General features: G+C 48.7%; 1 long non-coding RNA gene across 2 annotated transcripts in view; it reads right to left on the bottom strand.

The window, feature by feature from the left end:
* Positions 1-5,153: 5,153 nt before the first annotated feature.
* Positions 5,154-20,470, bottom strand: part of LOC116579907 — a 24,327-nt gene continuing 9,010 nt past the window's right edge. The window contains exons 2-4 of one of the 2 annotated variants that reach the window (XR_004281449.1): positions 10,494-10,750; positions 6,268-6,376; positions 5,154-5,384 (exon numbers count right to left, since the gene is read on the bottom strand). This is a non-coding gene — a long non-coding RNA (uncharacterized LOC116579907). Of the gene's footprint in view, positions 5,385-6,267; positions 6,377-9,092; positions 10,161-10,493; positions 10,751-20,470 lie in introns of those variants that run through there. The other variant, XR_004281450.1, reaches the window with a different exon arrangement.

The raw sequence follows: 20,470 nt of genomic DNA, 5'->3' as shown, positions 1-20,470 counted from the left end.
TAAAAAAACAACAACAAAAAAAAAACTGATCTCCAAAATCTTGGTCAAGCTCATTTCTTACTCAGCCCTCTGTGTCTACTGTGGGTTGACACAGGGCAGGATGAGAGGAGGAGATGCTGTAATCATTTTAGTGACTCTGAGTTCTCCGGCAGAGGACGTTCCATCTTAGGACACGCTTCCATCAATGCAGAGACGGTGAACTTGACGATGCGGGAGGAAAGTGGGGAATCATACACTGAGTCTTGAAACTTCCTCTTGGGAGTGATGTACATGAAGTCTACTCCCAGTCCATTGCCCAGTGTAACTCAGGTGGCCTTGCTAACTTCACAGTGGGGGAGTAGGAACAGGTAACGCTAACCCGTATGGAGGAGAAAGAGCGAAACTAAGGCAGATTTACAGTAACGTTTCCGAGCTCCTCTCTTCCTTGGGCTCCTTGCAAGACCCTGAACCTAATTTTATTTGTAACTTTTTTTTCCTTCCACAGGACCTGCAAAATTGTATTAGCTTCAGACCCTGCAAAACCTCGACCTACCTCTGGTCAGAAACATTTGTTACGAACAGGGAGGGCTTCCCCAGCATCTCCTAGGCTTGCTCTTAGAAGCAAGTTAAACCCACAGACTTCCAAGAGTGTCCAACGCTGGATCTGTATGCCTTCAGTGTTAGACTTTATTATTATTAGAACAATAGTAAACACAGAATTCTGACTCATGCTGGGCACAACACGCACACACACACACACACACTAAATCTGCTGGGTAAGGAGCTCTGGGTCATCAGGAAGTGATGAGTAACCGATATGAAGAAATGCCATGATACTAGAGCTAAGTACAGTGTGTGTGTGTGTTGTGTCCTTGGAACTTGTAAAAGTCTCATCCTTTTTCCGGACCTCTGTGTCCACTTGTGCCACGGGGCCTGGTCCTAGATGACTTGTCTTCTCCATTATGCTAAGAGAGGGACCCCTTTAAGGGGCGAGGCTGCCCAGGTAGGAATGCTAGCTGTGGCCAAGAAAGCGGATTAATTATAGGACCCGTCCCACCTCTGCAAACCACCCATCTGGGAGATCAGCCTGCAGACGTTGTTCCTCTTGATATTATAGGCCTGTGTGTCTTTGCCCTTAGTCACCCAAAGAAAGCTTCCCAGCAGTCCGCTTCCGGCGGCCTCCCTCCCTGTCCCCACACATTGTCACTGGCTCACAGCTGTGAGCCCTTTCTCTAACCAGCTCTGCGAGTCAGACACAGAGATGAAAGGGAGGGCCTCCCGAATGAAGCCGTGCAATCTTTTCCCTGATGTGTCCTTCCCTGAATTGTCTTCAAGCTCCTTTCCCAGCTCCTTCTTGCAGTGTCTTTGGCAATGAGATGCTCAGGTTTTTCCTCCTTGGAAGCAAGAGAAAGTAAAGGAAACTTCCTCACCCTAAATCATAAGAAAAGCCCCATCTAAGCTGCCTTTCCTCCATGAACTGGCTGAGTGTCTTGGGCAAACCCCTCCGTGTTCCTCACCTGTGAATGTGGAAGCACATTTCCCGCCCATCCCTGATGAAAGAAAATTAGTTGACTACATGTAGGCCACCTTACAGGAGCGCCTGGGTGGCTCAGTCATTAAGTGTCTGCCTTTGGCTCAGGTCATGATCCCGGGATCCTGGGATCGAGCCCCGCATCGGTGGGGGGAAAGGGTCTGTGCTCAGCAGGGAGCCTGCTTCTCCCTCTCCGGCTCCCTTTGCTTGTGTTTCCTCTCTCACGGTGTCTCTCTGTCAAATAAAAAAAATAAATAGAAATCTTAAAAAAAAAAAAAAAAAAAAAAAAAGGCCGCCTTACAAACATCACAGGGTAGGGACGAGTATACCACAGTTATTCCTGCTCTGATTTCTCTGAATCAACAGTTACTGGTTTTTATTGCTGTATAATGAAGCAACACGAATCTAGTGGTTTCCCATAGCAGCCATCGCTCCGTCACAGTGCTGTGGGTCAGAAATCAGGCAGGCTCACCTGGCTTCCCAAGGCAGGATCTCATCAAGTCGATTTCTCTAGGGGCTCTGGAAGAATCCGCTTCCAAATTGCTTTGGGCTGTCGGCAGTGTCCCGTTGCATGTTACGGCAGGCATGGGGGTCCCACCTCTCTGCGGGCTGGCAGCTGGCTTTGCTCTTGCTTCCCCCGCTGTCCACACTCCTTCCCACGTGGCCCCTTTGCCTTCAAAGCCTTCCATAAATGCTTCTCAGTCTTTCAGTCAAGGACTCAACTGATTGGGTGAGGCCCACCCAGATAATCTCCCTATCCTAAGGTCAGTATTGTTGGGACTTTAATACCACCTGTAGAGTCTCTTCCCAGCAGTCCTTGCATTCGGGTTTGATTGGATAATCTGAGGAGTCTCTTGGAAAGGGAAAGGGGCATTTTTTGTTGTCATTTTGAGCTGTGCCTATGGCAAGGTGATTCTTAAACTGCATTTTGCAAAGGCAAAATGATGGCAATAACGTTCTGTGAAGAAAGGAATTCACAGTTCAACCACGGTGGGAAACAGTTAAGCAGAGTGAAATCACTTTTGTTCACATGCTTTTTACTTGGGGGACACATCAGAGCCACCAATATGCCTTATGACTCTGCAACATATACTTTGCCTAAATATATTGAGCTATGGTACCCTTTTCTGCCAAAACACCTGTTTTTCCTCATAACCCAGTTTGGGATCCGGTTATCAAATTTTGAAAGGAATTTTAGCTACTTGTATAGTCAAGGATTCAGATTGATTGATGGTGATTTCTTTGTACCTTTCTACATCTGGGTTTTGTTTTGTTTTTTTTAAAGATTTTATTTATTTATTCATGAGAGATGGAGAAAGAGAGGGAGGGAGGCAGAGGGAGAGGAAGAAGCAGTCTCCCCACAAAGCAGGCAGCTGGAACCAGGGCTTGATCCCAGGACCCGGGGATCACAGCCTGAGCCGAAGGCAGACGCTTAACCAACTGAGCCGCCCAGGCATCCCCATACATCTGTTTTTAGGGACTGGTGACCTGAGTGCTCCCAGTTGTCTCATTATCTTTAGGTGGCCTCCCAGGCACAGTCCTGGGTGACTGGTTACCAGAAAGAGTTAATTATTTGTGGGTAAACTAGGGGTCTCCACGCCCCTTCCTCCAAGAGTGAGGTCCACAGTATTGGCTGCCTCAGTCACCTTCACTGCCTCAGAAGCCCTTTCCCAGAGCTCATTTTGCCCTAGGTTAAATCTGGAACGTGGGAGTGAGCTCTGCCCCTCTGAAGACGAGAGGGAAGGGGCGTGGATGTTAACAGTCCGCAGAAACCGGGTATCTGTCTGTCCATTGCTCTTCCCAGCTGGGCTTCTCTGACCACAGCCCGAAGCGGAGAGGAATGCCCCTTGGTGGAAGGTATATGTCCCTAATCAGTCCTGTCCCCTGCCACCCCTTCTCTGCTCCCAGGCACCCATTCCGGCAACTGTCCCGGGGCCATGAAACTGGGAACACTTGAGGCCAGACATGTGGCCACGCTCTCCCTTAACCCTGTGTATCTGGGAGAAGAAATCGGTGCCCATTTCATATTATGTCCCCTGACATCAACTCCAAAATAATTTTCATTTCCAACCCATTCATCTGTGACTATGTGCCTGATTTCAAATGCTGGTTTATTTTCCCTCTAAGGATTGCCTGGCCATCTTTCGGGCATGCAGCAAGTTACATCCTGGGCACTCAAATAAATTGCAACTTCAGATGGAAGGTTGCTCTTGCTGGAGGCAAGTGATTAAACATTTTAATAGCACAGCAGACTTATCAACAGGCTTACCAAAAAAAAAAAAAAAAAATAGGAAGCAATTTTATTCTCCCAGCTTGTGTTTCAAGGTATTTTATCACTGGGGTCAAATGTCTGTCAAAGATTTTTTGAAGCCCAAATTTGACTTTGAACAAGCTCAGACGATTTCTGTAATGCACACTGCTCCGCACCCTATAAACAGCCAAGGATTTAGCCTGCAAATGCCTAACTCTCCAGTTTGATATCACCGTGGCGCCTAAAAGGTTTTTAATATAGATATTAAATATATCCATATCATCGTTTCAGCGAGAGCGTGAGCTGTGCTTTTTCCTCTGGGGTCTTCCAGGCTATTTGCTGCTGACATACACTATTAAAAATAAACCTACCCCGAGGAACTAGTCATTTTACACGGTATTAGGACTAATGTTATCATTTAAGTAGCTGTAAAGATTTGCCAACTACAGAGGTCCCAGATAACGACGGAAACATGATCACGTGAGATAATCTTCTGTGCGGAAATGACTTTCATCATCTGTAATATGTCGTTTAGACGCTTATTTAAGACTTACACTATTGAACAAATATTGATGCCTTCAACAGAATAAGAAACATCAATGCTGTGGTGAGGGAGAGCACCAGATTCCCTTCTGGGGCTGGGGACCAGACCGGGTGTGAGATCTCCTGGGATCTGTGTGGTGAGGAGGAGGGGTAAGGAAAGGAAAGGCGAGGGAGGAAGGGGGTTCAGTTCGGTCTTGACTGCCCTTTCTTTTAGGCACTCCAACATGCACAAGGGGAAGGAATCTGTTTATCCCCATTTTGCAGATGGGGCACAGTGAAGATCAATGAGTTTTCCTAAACTCAAGTTCAAAGCAAAGTCACCGCCAGGATGCAGTGGAAGCGGGATCGGAGTGTGGCTCTGATCCCCAGAGTCCGCGTGCACCCCACAAGGGTCGTCCGCTCCATTGGCAGAGGGGCCAAGACTCTGGCCGATTTCTTGCTCCGTCCATGGAGCAATGAATTAATTGTCTGATGTAATTCAGCAAGCGATCATTTTTTTGACCACCTACGAGGCATCAGTCTCTCTGTTAGGCACAGAGTGTACAGAAGTGCAAGAGAGAGGTCCACAGGCAGGCCCTCGGGTTTGTGAGAAGCTGGATGCCTTCAAGGCTCTGTAGCATTTGGGGAAGACTGGATGGACCTCTTCAACCATCAGAGCCAGAGGGTCACAAATGAGACCCACCACCACCACCATCACAGCAGGCTCGAGGCTCCCAGAAGATATGCTTAACTCCACCTGTCTCCCGTTCTACCCCACCGTGTCACCCATCTACTGTCTCTGTGACCCTCCTAGCCGCCCAGGAAAGTCGGCAATTAACCCATTTCACAGATGAAGGAACTAAGGCCAAGAGAGGTAAAGTGATTTATTGACGAGCATACAGGCAGAGTGATAGCATGGAGAGAGGACACTGCCTTCAGCCTCCCAGCAACCCACCATAGAGGAGAACATCAGCCGTCGCTAACGGCTTGCTGGGCCCTTTGAGGTGGGTGCTGTTATTTTGCCCTTTTTCAGGAGATGAGCCCCAGGCACAGAGAGGTAAGTCATAGGACGTCCAGCATCTTCTAAGGAAGTGGGCTTTTCTGAAAAAGACAACTTGGTTTTAGTCATGCCTCTTTGGTCCTATTCGGCTCCCACTCTGGGGACAGATGTCTTATTAAAGGCCAAACACCAGAGAGGATCTCTCTGCTCATCCCTCCTTTTCTCACTTTCTCTCTGATGCCGGGATCCCTGTGGCCTCAAGAAATCAGGGACTCCTCAAAGAGCCTTTTCAGGGGCGCCTGGGTGGCTCAGTTAGTTAAGCAGTCGACTTGATTTCGGCTCAGGGCATGATCTCCGAGTTGTGAGTTCGAGCCCCTCCTGGGGTCCCTGAGACAGGGCCCCTTAGCTCAGCAGGGAGTCTGCTCGGGATTCTCTCTCTCCCTCTGCCCCTCCCCTCCTTGCTCTTTTTTTCAAATAAATAAATCAATCCTTTAAAAAAAAAAAAAAAGAACCTTTTAAGAAAACTATGGGGATCTATTTTTATATTACAAAGACATATAATTTGCAGGAGGGCTGCAGGGTAGGGGAGAATGGGGGATGGAGGCAGGCACCAGCGCGTGGTTCTGCGGGTGCCGTTCTGGTTAAGCCCCACAGCTGGTCTGATGGGATTTGGCAAACCCAAGGCCTGTCTCCCTGCTAGTCCTTTCTACCTGCCGCATTTGCATATACATATGATATCCGTTATCCTAATTATATCTATTTTCCCAGGTACAGACAGACATACCCCAGAGTTGGGGTGCCCATTAGCAGATCACACGGGCCTCTGCAGCTGTGTTTTGATTAGCAGAAAAGGTTCCCTGGCATCGGAGAACCGAAGTCACCTTTCAGAGTATGACAAGCGCAGCCAAGCGTCTCGCAAGTGAAAATCAGAGGTTTCTCCAAGGAAGGAGTGAGAACAACCACAAAGAATTAAAAGGAAATAACCTTTAATGGTTTCAACTGTGAAAGCTCAGTCAGGCTTAAGGACTGCCATCCATCAGGCAGCGAGGCACCGGAGTGCTCCTGAAGCCCAGAGTCGCCCCCATACCGGCTTCTGGAAGAAGGAGACAGCAGTGGGAGCCTCCCCAGGGGAAGCCCCACTCACGATTTTCCAGGCTGGGCTTGGAGGGGCGGGGGACACGGGAAGGTGGAGAGGCCAAGGATGGTGGCCGGAGGGAGTGCAAGGACAGGGTTCGGATCCTGAGGCGTTCCCATCTGCCTGGAAGACGTGCAAAGGATATGCAAATGCTTATGCAAATCCACAAAGCCTTCTTTTAGCTCCTGAGGCTCAGGGACTCCTTACAGGGGACCCATAGTGTTTTCATGTTTGCTTGCTCCTACCTTGCCATGCACACCCATGCTCTGGAGACCTCCTCAAGAGACTTGTGTCTCTATGCTACGAATGTGACTTATGGGTCAATAGCTTAGGTGTTAAGCTTGCGAGTCCTTCCTAATACGTGCATGTTTGTAAGTTCTATCCTATTTCACTCTTGGCAACTCTATAAGCAGGCCTTATGACCTCAACTGCACTGAGCCTAATGGCACTCGGTGACTTGCCCAAGGTCAAATGTCCAGGCCACCTTGAACTCTCTGACCCTCGTGCCCTAACTTCACGTGTAGTGCTACCCCCTCTACATTTCCCTGATGAACATATCGCACCTGCAGAGTGGTGGTGGACTGGAGAGGCTGAGAATCAGGAGAAGGGATTCTCACTGTCATCCCCAAGAGGGCCACACTGGAGAGGGGCGAGCAGGGCTTTGTGGATTGAAGATGCTTTCCAGGTGATGACGATGTGTTCCCAGGAATGTCTGGTTGAAAGCTATTCATTAATTCATGCTTTCCCCCAACAAATATTTACCGAAGACCTGTGCTAGGCATTGTTCTACAAGGCTTCGATTATAATAAACATCCTGAGACCAATTTAGAGAGGGCAGTCTCTCTGAGAAAGAGCATCTGAGCCCAGGATCCTTCTGGAATCCAAGCCAGCCCTGCAAGAATTGAGTGGAGAGGCTTCCGGCAAGGATGCAACATGGCAGAGTTTCAGGAGTTTCTAGAAAGGGTGTTTGAGAACCGGAAAGGAGGTGGACTGGCTGGAACAAGGTGGTCAAGGACAGATGGTAGAGATGAGCTTGGAAAGAGAAGCAGGTGGGAGCCCATGAAGAAGCTCAGAGGGTTTTTGGATTTTTGTTTTGTTTTGTTTTGTTTTTAGGTCACCTTTAAGCTACCGCCAACCTTGTGACTTAAAAATAAAGCGTTTTTTTAAATTAATAGATTAGAATACTATAGTATATTCATGCAATGGTTCTCAAACTTTAGAAAGTATCAGAATCACTTGGAAATCTTGGTAAAGCTCCAAGAACTTTTTTTTTTTTCTTTTTAAGAGAGAGAAAGAGAGGAGATGGAGATGAGGGAGAGACAGAGAGAGGGGGAGAGAATCTTAAGCAGGCTCCATGCCACTGTGGAACCCAATGTGGGGCTCGATCCCACAACTCTGAGATCATGACCTGAGCCAAAGTCAAGAGTTAGACGCTTGGGGCGCCTGGGTGGCTCAGTGGGTTAAAGCCTCTGCCTTCAGAAACAGTCAAAAAAACAAAGAGGCAACCCACGGAATGGGAGAAGATATTTGCAAATGACAGTACAGACAAAAGGTTGATATCCAGGATCTATAATGAACTCCTCAAACTCAACACACACGAAACAGGCAAACATATCAAAAAATGGGCAGAAGATATGAACAGACACTTCTCCAATCAAGACATACAAATGGCTATCAGACACATGAAAAAATGTTCATCATCATTAGCCCTCAGGGAGACTCAAATTAAAACCACATTGAGATATCACCTTACACCAGTTAGAATGGCCAAAATTAACAAAACAGGAAACAACATGTGTTGGAGGGGATGTGGAGAAAGGGGAACCCTCTTCCACTGTTGGTGGGAATGCAAGTTGGTGCAGCCTCTTTGGAGAACAGTGTGGAGATTCCTCAAGAAATTAAAAATAGAACTTCCCTATGACCCTGCAATTGCACTCCTGGGTATTTACCCCAAAGATACAGATGTCATGAAAAGAAGGGCCATCTGTACCCCAATGTTTATAGCAGTAATGGCCACGGTCGCCAAACTATGGAAAGAACCAAGATGTCCTTCAACGGACGAATGGATAAGGAAGATGTGGTCCATATACACTATGGAGTATTATGCCTCCATCAGAAAGGATGAATACCCAACTTTTGTAGCAACATGGACAGGACTGGAAGAGATTATGCTGAGTGAAATAAGTCAAGCAGAGAGAGTCAATTATCCCATGGTTTCACTTATTTGTGGAGCATAACAAATATCATGGAGGACAAGGGGTGTTAGAGAGGAGAAGGGAGTTGGGGTAAATTGGAAGGGGAGGTGAATCATGAGAGACTATGGACTCTGAAAAACAATCTGAGGGGTTTGAAGTGGCGGGCATGTGGGAGGTTGGGGTACCAGGTGGTGGGTATTATAGAGGGCACAGATTGCATGGAGCACTGGGTGTGGTGAAAAAATAATGAATACTGTTTTTCTGAAAATAAATAAATTAAAAAAAAAAAAAAAGCCTCTGCCTTCAGCTTGGGTCATGATGCCAGGGTCCTGGGATCGAGCCCCACGTCGGGCTCTCTGCTCGGCAGGGAGCCTGTTTCTTCCTCTTTCTCTGCTTGCCTCTCTGCCTACTTGTGATCTCTGTCTGTCAAATAAATAAATAAAATCTTTAAAAAAGAAAAAAAAGAGTTGGATGCTTAAACCATTGCACCAGCCAGGTGCTCCCAGGAACTCCTGATTACGCATATCTAGGTTGTGGCCTGAGATTCTACATCCCCAACTAGTTCCCAAATGATGCCCACGTTGCTGGTTCAAGACCATGCTCAGAGAGCACTGTGTGAAGAATGGACCACCTATATAATGGGCAAGTTTTGTTTTTTGAAACTCTTGTTTCAGTATGTTTGTAGGTACTAGATCCTGATATAAAATGTATTTTTTTTTTAAGAGTGGGCCATATTAAAGAAAAAAAAAAAAGAGAGTGGGTCGTATTTTAAGAAGCTGGAAAGCCCCTAACTTAGAAATTGAGGACCTTTCCTTAGACGAGAAATCATCATCCTTCAAGGTTTGAATTCATTCTGCTAAAAATCTTATAACATCCCTAAAAATAAATAAACAAGCAAATACGTGATTGAAAAACAAAATAAATGAGAGAAAATCTATCTGGAATAGGAAAAGGGTTTATTCATAGCCTCACCTCGACCTTGATTCATTCAACCAAACCTTTGAAAATACTGTGTCACGCTTGGGCACAGAGCCTGGGATCATGCTATCCCTGCCTCCCTGGCTCCCACACGGAGGAGCACTTTGGCTGTGGAGAACCTGTTTTTCTGCCCTGGGGCCATCTCCACGGGGCCGCCATTCTGCGCAAGGTAGACCAGCATCCAGTCTGAAAGACGGAAACCTTCTCACCCTGCTCACGCTGTGGCTCAGATGGTTTCTCCACATGGCTGTTGGTAGTTCTTTGTCGTTTGGCCCTTCTTCTCCTATTAGCTGTGCTGATTCCAGATCCCCGTGGGAAATCAGGGGTTAGGCCCTACTTCTCACTCCTGGCCAGTTCTGACATCAGTTACAAAAGCGTGTCTAATGCCCGCTCAGGAATGGACCAATCTGAGGGGAACATGAGGGCTTCAATGTGGAAACTCAATAGAAAGGTACCCATCCCTCGAATCCGCAGCATCTTGGTCGGTTCCGCCTGCTTTGACCGAGTACCATCACTGGTAATCACCGTGAAAATGAATAAGGCTGTCTAGTTGGAAATCCACAGAGTGCCTGGAAGGACAATAGGCAGTTGCTGAAATTTTAGGGACAAGTCAGGTTTAATCGCTATGACTTAGATGGTGCTCCAGACAGTACGTTGAGTTGTTAGAGCCCAGGCTGGGCACAGAAGCCCCGAGAAGCCTGCAAAGCCATTCAGAGGGACTGACCGCCCACCCTTCCTCCTCTCATCATGTCTTCCCATCTCCTGGCCCCTCGTGGCACAGCTGTCTCTGTGATGTGTTCTCCCGCCCCTGGCTCTCCCTCACCAGCAGCCAGCTTGCACCTCTCTTAGGAACTTCTCCAGTTCTGCCTGGAACAGAGGAGGGTTTTTGTTCCCCCACTCACCTGCCGCCACTATGCAGTGCCAGGTCCGGAGCATGACAGAAACTCCACAGAAGCCCACAGGTAGGCAGCTGCCGTGAGGTATGGTGAAAGTGCCAGCTGAAGTCCTCAGGAGTCCCCGAGGAAGCCTTCTAGGCTGTGTGCACGCCTGTCTCCCTGGCCACTCTGTCATCTTCTTGATGGGAGGGACTCTGCTGTATCCATGTGTCTGGCTCTATGGACCACCATTTCCTCAAAGATCCAGTGGCTTCCAGAGGGTCCTCAAGGGGAAGAGGTGAGATCACAGAGAACTTGAGACTCCTTGGAAAACTCCAGGCAGAGCCAAGTCCCCAGACTTACAAGGGAAATTCTCTTCCCTCTCTCCTGCTACCCTTCCTCAACAGTACTAGACACTTATGAAAGAATCCATGGGACTGTCCTCCTGGGACTTCCCTTCTCCGAACTGCCACCCCTCCCCACAAGGTGGGTCCTGAGCCCAGATGGCTGGCTAGGGCTTGGCACCTGAGCCGTACCAAGGATCCTCCAAATGAAAACTGGAGAAGAGCCTCTGATATCTTGCAGTGAGGTGTGCACTGTTCTAAGCAGCCCCATTTCTTTCCAGAAGGGTCTCGGAAGTAGAAGAAACCAGTCTGAAATGGAAAGGTTGGAACGCATCCTCCGTGAAAAGCAGAATGAGAAATGGAGCATTCTGAAGCCATGTGAACCCCTCATTTCATTGGTTCCCGAAGCCCCGTTGCATCTTTTATTGAGATTCTCCAGGATCTGGTTGGTCCCCTTCTTCCTTATACAGGGGGCTGTGAGTTTCTGCTGCTCGAAACCTATAGATCCTGGCTCATGGTACCAGATTGCTCTGAGAAGTCTCTCCCCTTGGGAGATGTCATGCTTTTGATGAAGTTTCCCCTCTGCCCTCCCTTCACCCTTACCCCAAACCGAGAGTCACCGTGGATGGTACCAGTAACTCTATTAGGGGGCAAGCTATGGTTTTAATACAACATTGAAAGATGCAATGAACCTGTAAAGATAATGCGAGGTGGGTTAGCAGAGCTCCAGGGGAGAATGTCTGTAAGAGAGGTGTTTCTGCCATAGATGGGTCAAATTCTGAGGTCCAGTTTGGCTAGAGCAACAAACAAGTAGTGTATCTTTATTCCTTTTATGCGGCTGCTAGGTAGTAAGAGCCCTTATTACCCGGATAAAGAGAGAAACTGGACCACAGCTTATCAGCACTGGAAACAGATCCACTCACTGGGGTCCTTGTTATAAATAAAAGGTCAGTTAAACTAATACGTATTTCTGAATATTTAAGTGCATTATAATTCCCTTTAGTGGGCCACGGTCAGCTCCCTAATATCTGTGTCTCCCCTTCTGTCATCTCAGAAAGGCCATGGAGTTGGGAACTTGACACCACCTCCAGGGAGAGCTCTGGGGTTAATCACACCGAAGCATGTGGTTTAACCGTGGTCACGTGACCCACTTCTAATCCAGGAGACTCCATGAGAGGTTGGCCAGAGGCTTCTGAGAGCTCTGTCATGTCCTTTAGAGAGAGAGGCTATGACAGTACACTCTCACTTTCCCCACTAAGGCCCTAACATGTTTCCTTACCATTACATCGGTCTGAGTAGAGTTATCGTACTAACTAACGATCAGCCCTGAGCTCATCCCAGCCGATGAAAGGAAGGCAGAGCCACTGACTAGTGAAAAGCTGAGCGTCTGGGGCACAAGAATCTGCGTGCAAACTCCAGCTCTTCCACTCGATGCCTGTGTCAACTGGGCGATTTGCCTAAGCCTCTGGGCCTCAGTCTATACATCTGTACTATGGGTCCATTAATGTTCCTGGAGTGGTTATTTGCCCCCTGGAGCTACGTACAATCCAGCCCCCCACCCAGCATTCAAAACTCCTTTTGGGGATCCCCCAGGGGGGTGTCCTACTGGGGGAAGATAGAACCTGCCTGGCTTTACTATTGCTTAAAAGAGAAGAGCTTTTTTTTCTCCCCTGACCCAGCCAAATGGCAGGTTTGGGGCTTTTTTTTTAAGTAAACTCTATCCCCAAGGTGAGGCCAGAACTCACAACCCCGAGAAGAGTTGCATGCTCTCCTGACTGAGTCAGCTGGGCAGCCCACAGGGCAGGTCTTGATGGGAGCCCACCGTATCTGGATGGAAGGACTCTGGGCCACGGAGGGGACTGGAAGGTCCGTCGACTGGTCAGCAGAGCCGGCCCACGCAATAGCCCTCCCCTGCTGCCTGACCCTCTGAGGCCAGGCCCCTTTCCACAACCTGTGTTCCAGCTTCGCAACCACGCTGGAAGCCCCAGTCCCCTTCTCATAAACTCCGTCCTTCTGGACTAGCAAGTCGGCCTCGGTTGCTCACAGCCAAGAACGCTGCCATATAAAAGGGCCTTCTTTGTAAGTCCTCTGTGAAGCCTAGGACTGAGACCGCGCTTGTAAAGGGTTTCAGTGAATGTTTGGCTCAGCGCATGGAGCTGTTGAGATTATTACGAACTCAGATGGCCCCAGGAAGGGATGATCCGAGTTAAACACAAGGTTTTAATTGACCGGAAAGGGTACACAGAGTCCTAGTTGCCGAATTGGCAACCTTCCCTTCACACGGAGCCTCTGGCTGCTTGGGGTGTCCCGCTTGCCATATTCACCATGAATCGGCAACACTTGATGAACACAGCGGCGCGAAAGCCAAACCCTCCAGAGGCCAACACCAAGCAAAGAAGAGGGTGGAGTAACAATTTCGGCGATGCGGCATCCTCTACCAGGGTTTGCCGGCCGTCCCGTAGAGGCCAGGAGACCGCAGGAGGAAGTCAGGGCTGTGAAGGGACAGGGCTCGCAGGCAGAGGTCAAGACCAGCTCTGGAGTTCCAACAGTCATCCCACGGCCACGTTCCTGTGGCTGCTCGGCCTTGGTTCTTTACCAGCAGACACGCTCTGAAGTGGTCGAACCAGCTTCTCACCGGACCGGACGGGGGTGTGAGTCAGGTATAGGCTTATGACTATCATTTGTCATTTGGTACATTCCAGACAGCAAGTGGTCACGGCCAACAACATCAGCACCAACAACAGCATAGCATCCCCTTCCTCTTCCTAACACTTATGGATCCATCATGAAACACTGGGGCACATTTTCCATGCATCAGGCCATTGGCTCCTTTCTGATACCATTAGTGCCATTCACAGGCTGAAACTTAATAGAAATTGAGTGGCTTGGAATAGCCCTTTACCGCTCAGCTCTACCTCCACCAGATGGCCAGGAAAGCCCCTCATTCCCCCACCAACACACATGCTCACAAGTTCTGACTCCTTTCAGCAGGCCTGATTCTCAACAGACCTTTCTCTGCAGGCTAGACAGCCACAGAGAGAACTGCTAAAGTGCCTTCATGTTCTTCCTCAGCAGATGGGTTTTACACCCCGGTTGGGGTTGGTGGTATATCCTGTCTCTTGCACATTATAAACTCTTACACACAATGCCATTACAAATACCCTTCGGTGATTCTACCTAGATTGACCAGGGCAGTTTAGGCCCACACACAAAGGCAGAGGCTTGGGTATACACTTTTTCCTGGGAGTTTGGCCTTCAGGCTTCAGGCGTGCAAATCTCCCTTGACACCCCAGCGCCAAGGGGGCCCCCCCGAAAAGGAATGATTTATAAATGGGATTCTCAGGTGTTTTGTCCCAGATGAATTGTTTTCAGACCCAAGGTGTCAGTGATGGAAAAATGAATCACAGCCTCATCACTTTGCTGAAGAAAACAAATCCAAGGAGGCAGGCATCTTTCTGAAAGGTCACTGGGCACGCAGATCTGGCTTGTCTCTGCAGGGGGCACAGAATGGCGGTGGGTGGGGGAGACCCCGTGAGGACTGTCAGGTACTGTCACCACGGGGACCGCCCCACCCAGGACCACACATCTGGGGGTGGGGTATAGTAGTCCCTCCACCCCAGCTTTCTCACTTCTCTTCCCTCACCCCAGGGAGGTGGGACCCAGCCGATCAATAGGCTGCATGGCCACAGGTGCTACCGCGTGGTCATTTCTCAAGCAAGACCCTGAGGGCACCTATCACAAGCAGTCAAAGGTGGCCTGAGACCGAATCAAGGCCTGTCCCATTGTGGGGCCTGTCTCTGCCTCTTTGATCAACATCCCCTGCCCAAGCTTGCAGCAAAGAAACCATTTCCAGAATGTACCACGCCACGCTTCTGGCACCTGCTGTCCCATTTTCCCCCATCAACATTTCCTTGGGCTCCACGGCAGTTTTCCCAGGTCCCTGGCACAACGCTGGGGCCAGCCCCAGGGATCCCCCTGCGCCACATTGTATTCCTGCATGTTGTGTCAGGAGAGCAGAGCCGCCCTGGGCACAGCTGCCGGAGGGTGGGGGGCAGCTCCTGGCTGGAGGGGACGTGGCACGGAGACCCAGGAAGACAAGAAGCATTCCAAACTCAAGTAGGGAGGCAACACCTCGTCAGACGTTCCTCGTTCCTCGCTTTTTGGAGAGGAAAAGGCATTATTCTGCCAAACGGGTTGTCTAGCATGCTTTTTTTCTTCCTCTTCTTCTTCTGTCTTTGGGGGAGGGGCGGAGCCAAGTCTGGATGCTGCAGCCAAGGTGGCTCTGAGCATTTTGCTTCTCCCCCACTGCCCCACCCCCACCACCACCCCCCGGAGGCTTCTTTTGCTGATCTCAGCCAGAGAGAGGCGGGCCATGGCCAAAAATCTTGAGGGTCTAGTTCTGAAGTAGAAGGCACGGGCACACAGCCACCGGGACCCTTTGCTCCCTTCCACTCTCCACGTGAATGGGAAACCTACATCACCTGACCCACAGCAACCTTCCCATACAAGGCAGAGGGGTAGGGTGTGGGATGGCAGGGAAGCTGCCCCTGGCTTTGGTGTGAACCCACATCACTAAGAGGATATTGGCCTTGAAAGTCAGGAAGAAAACAAGAGAATTTTTTTTTTTTTTCTCCACTCCACAGTCAGCTTAGAAATCTATAGAATAGTCACGAGGTAGGGGGGCACTTTAACTAGGGTTTCCTCAAACTCAGCACCATGACAGCTTGGACCCTGTCACTATTTACCGTGTCCTCTGTATTTTTCTAGCAGCATCCGTGTGTCTGGCGTGTATCATGACAACCAAAAATGTCTCCAGCCACTGCCATATGTCCCTGACAGTGAAAATTGCCCCGAGGAGGAGACACTGCTTCTAGTGAAGGTGTAGAGGCAGGAGAAAGCCCGGATGCTGACGTCTCCAGGATCTGGAGATGAACATTCCAGAGCCCACACAACTAATACCCATGTCATTAAGCTGCAAGAGAATTTGCAGGGAGATGGGAAAGGATTTCATAAACAATCATCATCATCACCCGCTACCTTTTCCAGAGTGCCTGTTATGTGCCAGGCACGTACCAGCTGTTCAACACACACCGTGTCTAACAAGGATTAGTGGTTATTAATGCTAGTGCCGCGTGCTGGTGACTCAGAGTAACGGGCAGCCAGAGCCACATTTTCCCCAAATATGGCAAGCACCAGATACCATGGCCAGGCCACACTCATCGCTTGCAGGAGCAAAAGGCCATGAGTTTTTGTGCCTTCACAGGCACAGCGCCTGCCCGGGGACATTTCGGGACACAGGAGGAGTTGGGGAACTGAGCCATGCTCCTATGGAAGATCACTGGCCCCGGGTGGACCCCTTCCCATCACCCGACACCCACCTTGCTGGACTTTTATATTGGCCGAGCCTTCCTTTACACCCTCACTACACAGAGCGGTCCAGGCCCAGCAGCATCCGCATCACCTGGGAGCCTGGGAGAAATCTGGCATCTCGGGCCCCATCCTTGACCTTCCAACTCGGAACCCGCATGCTCATGAGATCCCCCAGTGATTTCTCAGGGCACTAAAGTCTGAGATCAGAGCAACAGTACCAGGTTGCTGGCATCTGTTAGCATTTTATTTTATTTATTTAAGATTTTATTTATTTATTTGAGAGTGAGAGAAAGAGCACACAAGCAGTGGGGAGGGGCAGAGGGCTGAACGGGGAGTAGAAGACTCCCCACTGAACAAGGAGACTCGATCCCAGGACCCGGAGTTCATGACCCGAGCCAGAGGCAGATGCTGAACCCACAAAGCCCTCTCAGCTCCCCCGCATCTGTCTGGATTTTATTTAATTATATTCTTAAAATTTTTTCTTTGTTTTTTAAAGTAAGAGCCTGTAGCAGAGAGGAGTTTTGTGAGACATGAGTTGATGAGCGTAAGACTTCTTTTTTTTTTTTTTTTAAGGTTTTTATTTATTTATTTGACAGAGAGAGAGAGAGCACAAGCAGGGGGAGCAGAGGGAGAAGCGGACTCCCCCTGAGCTGCGCAAGGAGCCTGATGTGGAGCTTGATCCCAGGACCCCAGGATCATGACCTGAGCCAAAGGCAGACGCTTAACCCGTTGAGCCACCCAGGCGCCCCTAGTTTGCATTTTAGAGTGTACACAGATGGAGGGCAACAGCCCAGCTCTTCCCAGACCCACTTATTCAACAAATATTTACTGAACATCTACCATGTGTAGTCAGGGCCTTTTGTCAATACCCCCCCACACCCTACCCCATACAGGTGACTCTAGGGAGGAAGTCACTCGATTTACAAAGAAAGATAATGAAGCCCCACCAGCTTAAGAGCCTTGGGGACAGTCATGTTACACATAACCAGGGCAAGGGATTTTCATTCCAACATCTTATTCCTCAATCCTGACTCTTTCTTCTACATCCATACTAGTTTTCAACTACAATCATCAGGGCAAAAAAAAGAAGAAACATAAGTTTCTGCCTGTCTTAACTACTGAATCATACCAAAGGCAGGACTAGGGGCCCAGTGGCGGGGGGAGGCACGGGGAGGGGGCGTTATTCAGCCTGACTGCCGGCTTCTGTCATGAACTCATCTAGAATCAGAGATGGTTTAATCCACAGGGGTGAATTTTTTTTTTGAACTCCATCAGTTCTAAATCAAAGGCATTTAAAGACCACCCATAAAAAATACAAAGCAACCACAGCTCTGGAGATTTTAACAAAGCTGCACCCTCTAAGTGTCTCTTCCCGTCATCTGAAATCGAAATGGAGGTCCAGACTGTGTCCCTGTGGCAGACTGCAAACTCCTGTCCCAAGTCCCCTCCTCGCCTGGCCTTCCTAAAACTCAAAAATTTGCTTTTGTTATCGCTTACTTCCGCCTGGTTTGGTTTTTTTCCTCTCATAAAGCTGTCATGAGACCCAGTTCTAGGCTCCCCTCAGTTCCAAACCTCTGTGATTCCGGAGAAATTACTCCAGAGCCTCAATTTTCTCATCTGTAAAATGGGAAATGTAGATACTGCTTCACAGAGTTCCTGGGTTGGGGCGATTCATGAAGCTAATTAATGTGGATACTGGGCTCAGCCCCAAGCCTGAGTCCTGGCAAGTATGCAACACAGGGCATACTTGCCAACTCTTCTTCCTCCCTTTGCCCTGAGAACATTCCTGGGGCAGTAGTGGGAGGGGTAGCTGGGGGCTGATGGTGATGATGAGTCTTCTTAGTGATTCTCCAATGCATTGGGTTGAGCCACTAGGCCTATGAAGGGGCCCTTTTCAAATGCAGAGGATGGAACTCAAGGGAAAAGCAGTTGCCACCCTAGATGTTTGAAGTAAGCTTGCCGCCATCTTTGGCATGTATTCTATTGAGCCTTCTGTGATGCTCAGAAAAATCAAAAGGTCGCCATGAACGTCTGAGATGGAGGAGTGGGGCTGTACAAGTCACAGAGACACCTGACGTCTATCTGGTACTCCTCAGGAAAACCGCCACCACATGAGCCTTAGACTTCTCTGAGATGGAAGCTCAAAATGGCAGACATCTACATTCCCAGACTCCTTTGCGGCTGGGCGAGAGCCACCAAATGCCTCGTTGAAGACGTTGACTCAGGAGCCCCGGCCTGTGAAGAACCCAGGCTGCTGAGGGTGTCACAGCAGTGGGAACTACAGCCAATGCCCAGAAGCTTCTATGGTGCCCAGCTGTGGGATGGCTCCCAGGGGCGATAGTCATGTCTCCTCAGGGGCTACCCTGGAGAGGCTGATCCTGATTCCCCCACCCTCCTGAGGAATCTACGAGCATCCCAAGTCCCTTAAAAGGCTATTTCTCTGTGGAAATTGAAGTGTCTCTTGTTGAAGCTGAGAACCCTAATGGAAGCATTTCTCGGTTTAATTTCTGGTCCTCGGTTTAGCTTGTAGAGAGACTTGAGTACGTGCTGATAGAGAAAAACCCACTCCTGACCCACCTCCACTGTGTTTGCAAGAGGGTTTCTCACAATGAGAGAAATGTGTGTCTCCAGGACACGCATTTCAAGGTCAACTACGGTGTAATTAGGGTATGGATAAAAATGCAGATTCCCGGCCCTCACTGTGCAGATACCGAATTAGAAATGCTGTGTGCATTTTCTCACAGACCCTTGCCCCTCCCCCCCAGTTGTTTTCGCTCCCCAAAGTGTGAGAACTGCTATTCTATGGTACTTTCTCGCTTTTTCCACATAGAGAGCTGTGACATTTGTGGATCCCCGTGTGATAAAATGAAGAAGCTCTTTGTGACCAGAGGCAACTGGCCCTGGGGCGCTCTGGGAACCCTGGGTCCCATCTAACTTCTCTGAGCACTGAGAGGAACAAATGTGTCATACGGCACTACCTGCTTTGGGGTTCTGAGATTCTGACCTACCCTAAGGCTCCTCAGACTGTGGTCCACAGGCCAGTGCTTTGGACTGGTTTGCTGTCTGTCTGCAACCCTGTAACTAGAGAAATGGAGAGCAAGCATTCAGAAACTCCTTCGACCAGGCCCCTAGGTGGTTCAGTCAGTTGAGCATCTGACTTTTGATTTCCACTCAGGTCATGATCTCAAGGTCATGGGATGGAGCCCCACCTTGGGCTTCTGTGCTCACTGGGGAGTCAGCTTCTCCCTCTCCCTCTGTCCCTTACCCTGCCCATGATCTATCCCTCTCTCTCTCTCTCTCAAATAAACAAATACAATGTTAAAAAAAAAAAAAGAAAGAAAGAAAGAAACTACTTTGACAGTTTGCCAGGATAATTTATATTTGCTGAATCCGCGACACAATTTTGAGCTTACATTTTGTGTGATTCTGTTTTCTATTCCATTTTTTTCTCAGAACTTCTTCTAGTAATATATTTTTCTAGTGCTATATTTTCAAAAATGTTGGTCCAGGGCAGATTGGGGAAAAACCTTGTTCTTTACTAAAGATGGTCCTTCAGATGACAACTGGTCTATGGCCTTTCAGACTAACCTCTAGTCCCAGTAAACTGTAAGTCAATGTGAACAGTGTTGGTCCAGCTTCAGACCCTGAACTCCATCTGGATTCATCAGCTGCTGGGGGCTGGAAACTTCTCTCTCAACACCAATATGGCCTCTAATTCCAAGACTAGATTAGCACCTGACATTCAAAGGCCTTTTTGCTTCTGGGTAGAATAATAGAAAAAGTCATTATGACTCAAAAACACAAAAATACCTTGATGCTTCTTCCAGGGTCAAGGTAGCTGGCTCAGTGCCAACCCTAGTCCCATACCCACCCAAGCCAATACTTGTTCCTAGATCAAATGCAACCAAGCCACAAAGAAATTTGGGGTTCAAATGTTTAAACAGGAAAGTGGCAACTTCCATTTTCTCTTAAAATTCCTTATCTCTTACATCCATTTCCAAGGTTTTCCAACGTGGGGTACCTAATTTTTCAACATTGTGGAGCAAAGATTGAAGTTTGCTGAACTGCATACACATGTGAGATAGACAATCGGATGTTTTGAATTATATATGTCACTGTGAAACCATCACTACAATCAAGATAACAAACATATCTCTTACCCTCATGAGTTTCCCTGGACCCCTCAACAACCTTCCCGTCGGCCCCCAGGCAACCATTAAACCACGACTTTGCTCTCTGTCACCATAGGTTGGGTTGTATTTTCTAGAATGCAATATGAATGGAACGAGG

The sequence above is a fragment of the Mustela erminea genome, chromosome 19, assembly GCF_009829155.1.
Source record: "Mustela erminea isolate mMusErm1 chromosome 19, mMusErm1.Pri, whole genome shotgun sequence".
NCBI lineage: Eukaryota > Metazoa > Chordata > Mammalia > Carnivora > Mustelidae > Mustela > Mustela erminea.
This window is presented reverse-complemented; position numbering and strand designations above follow the sequence as displayed.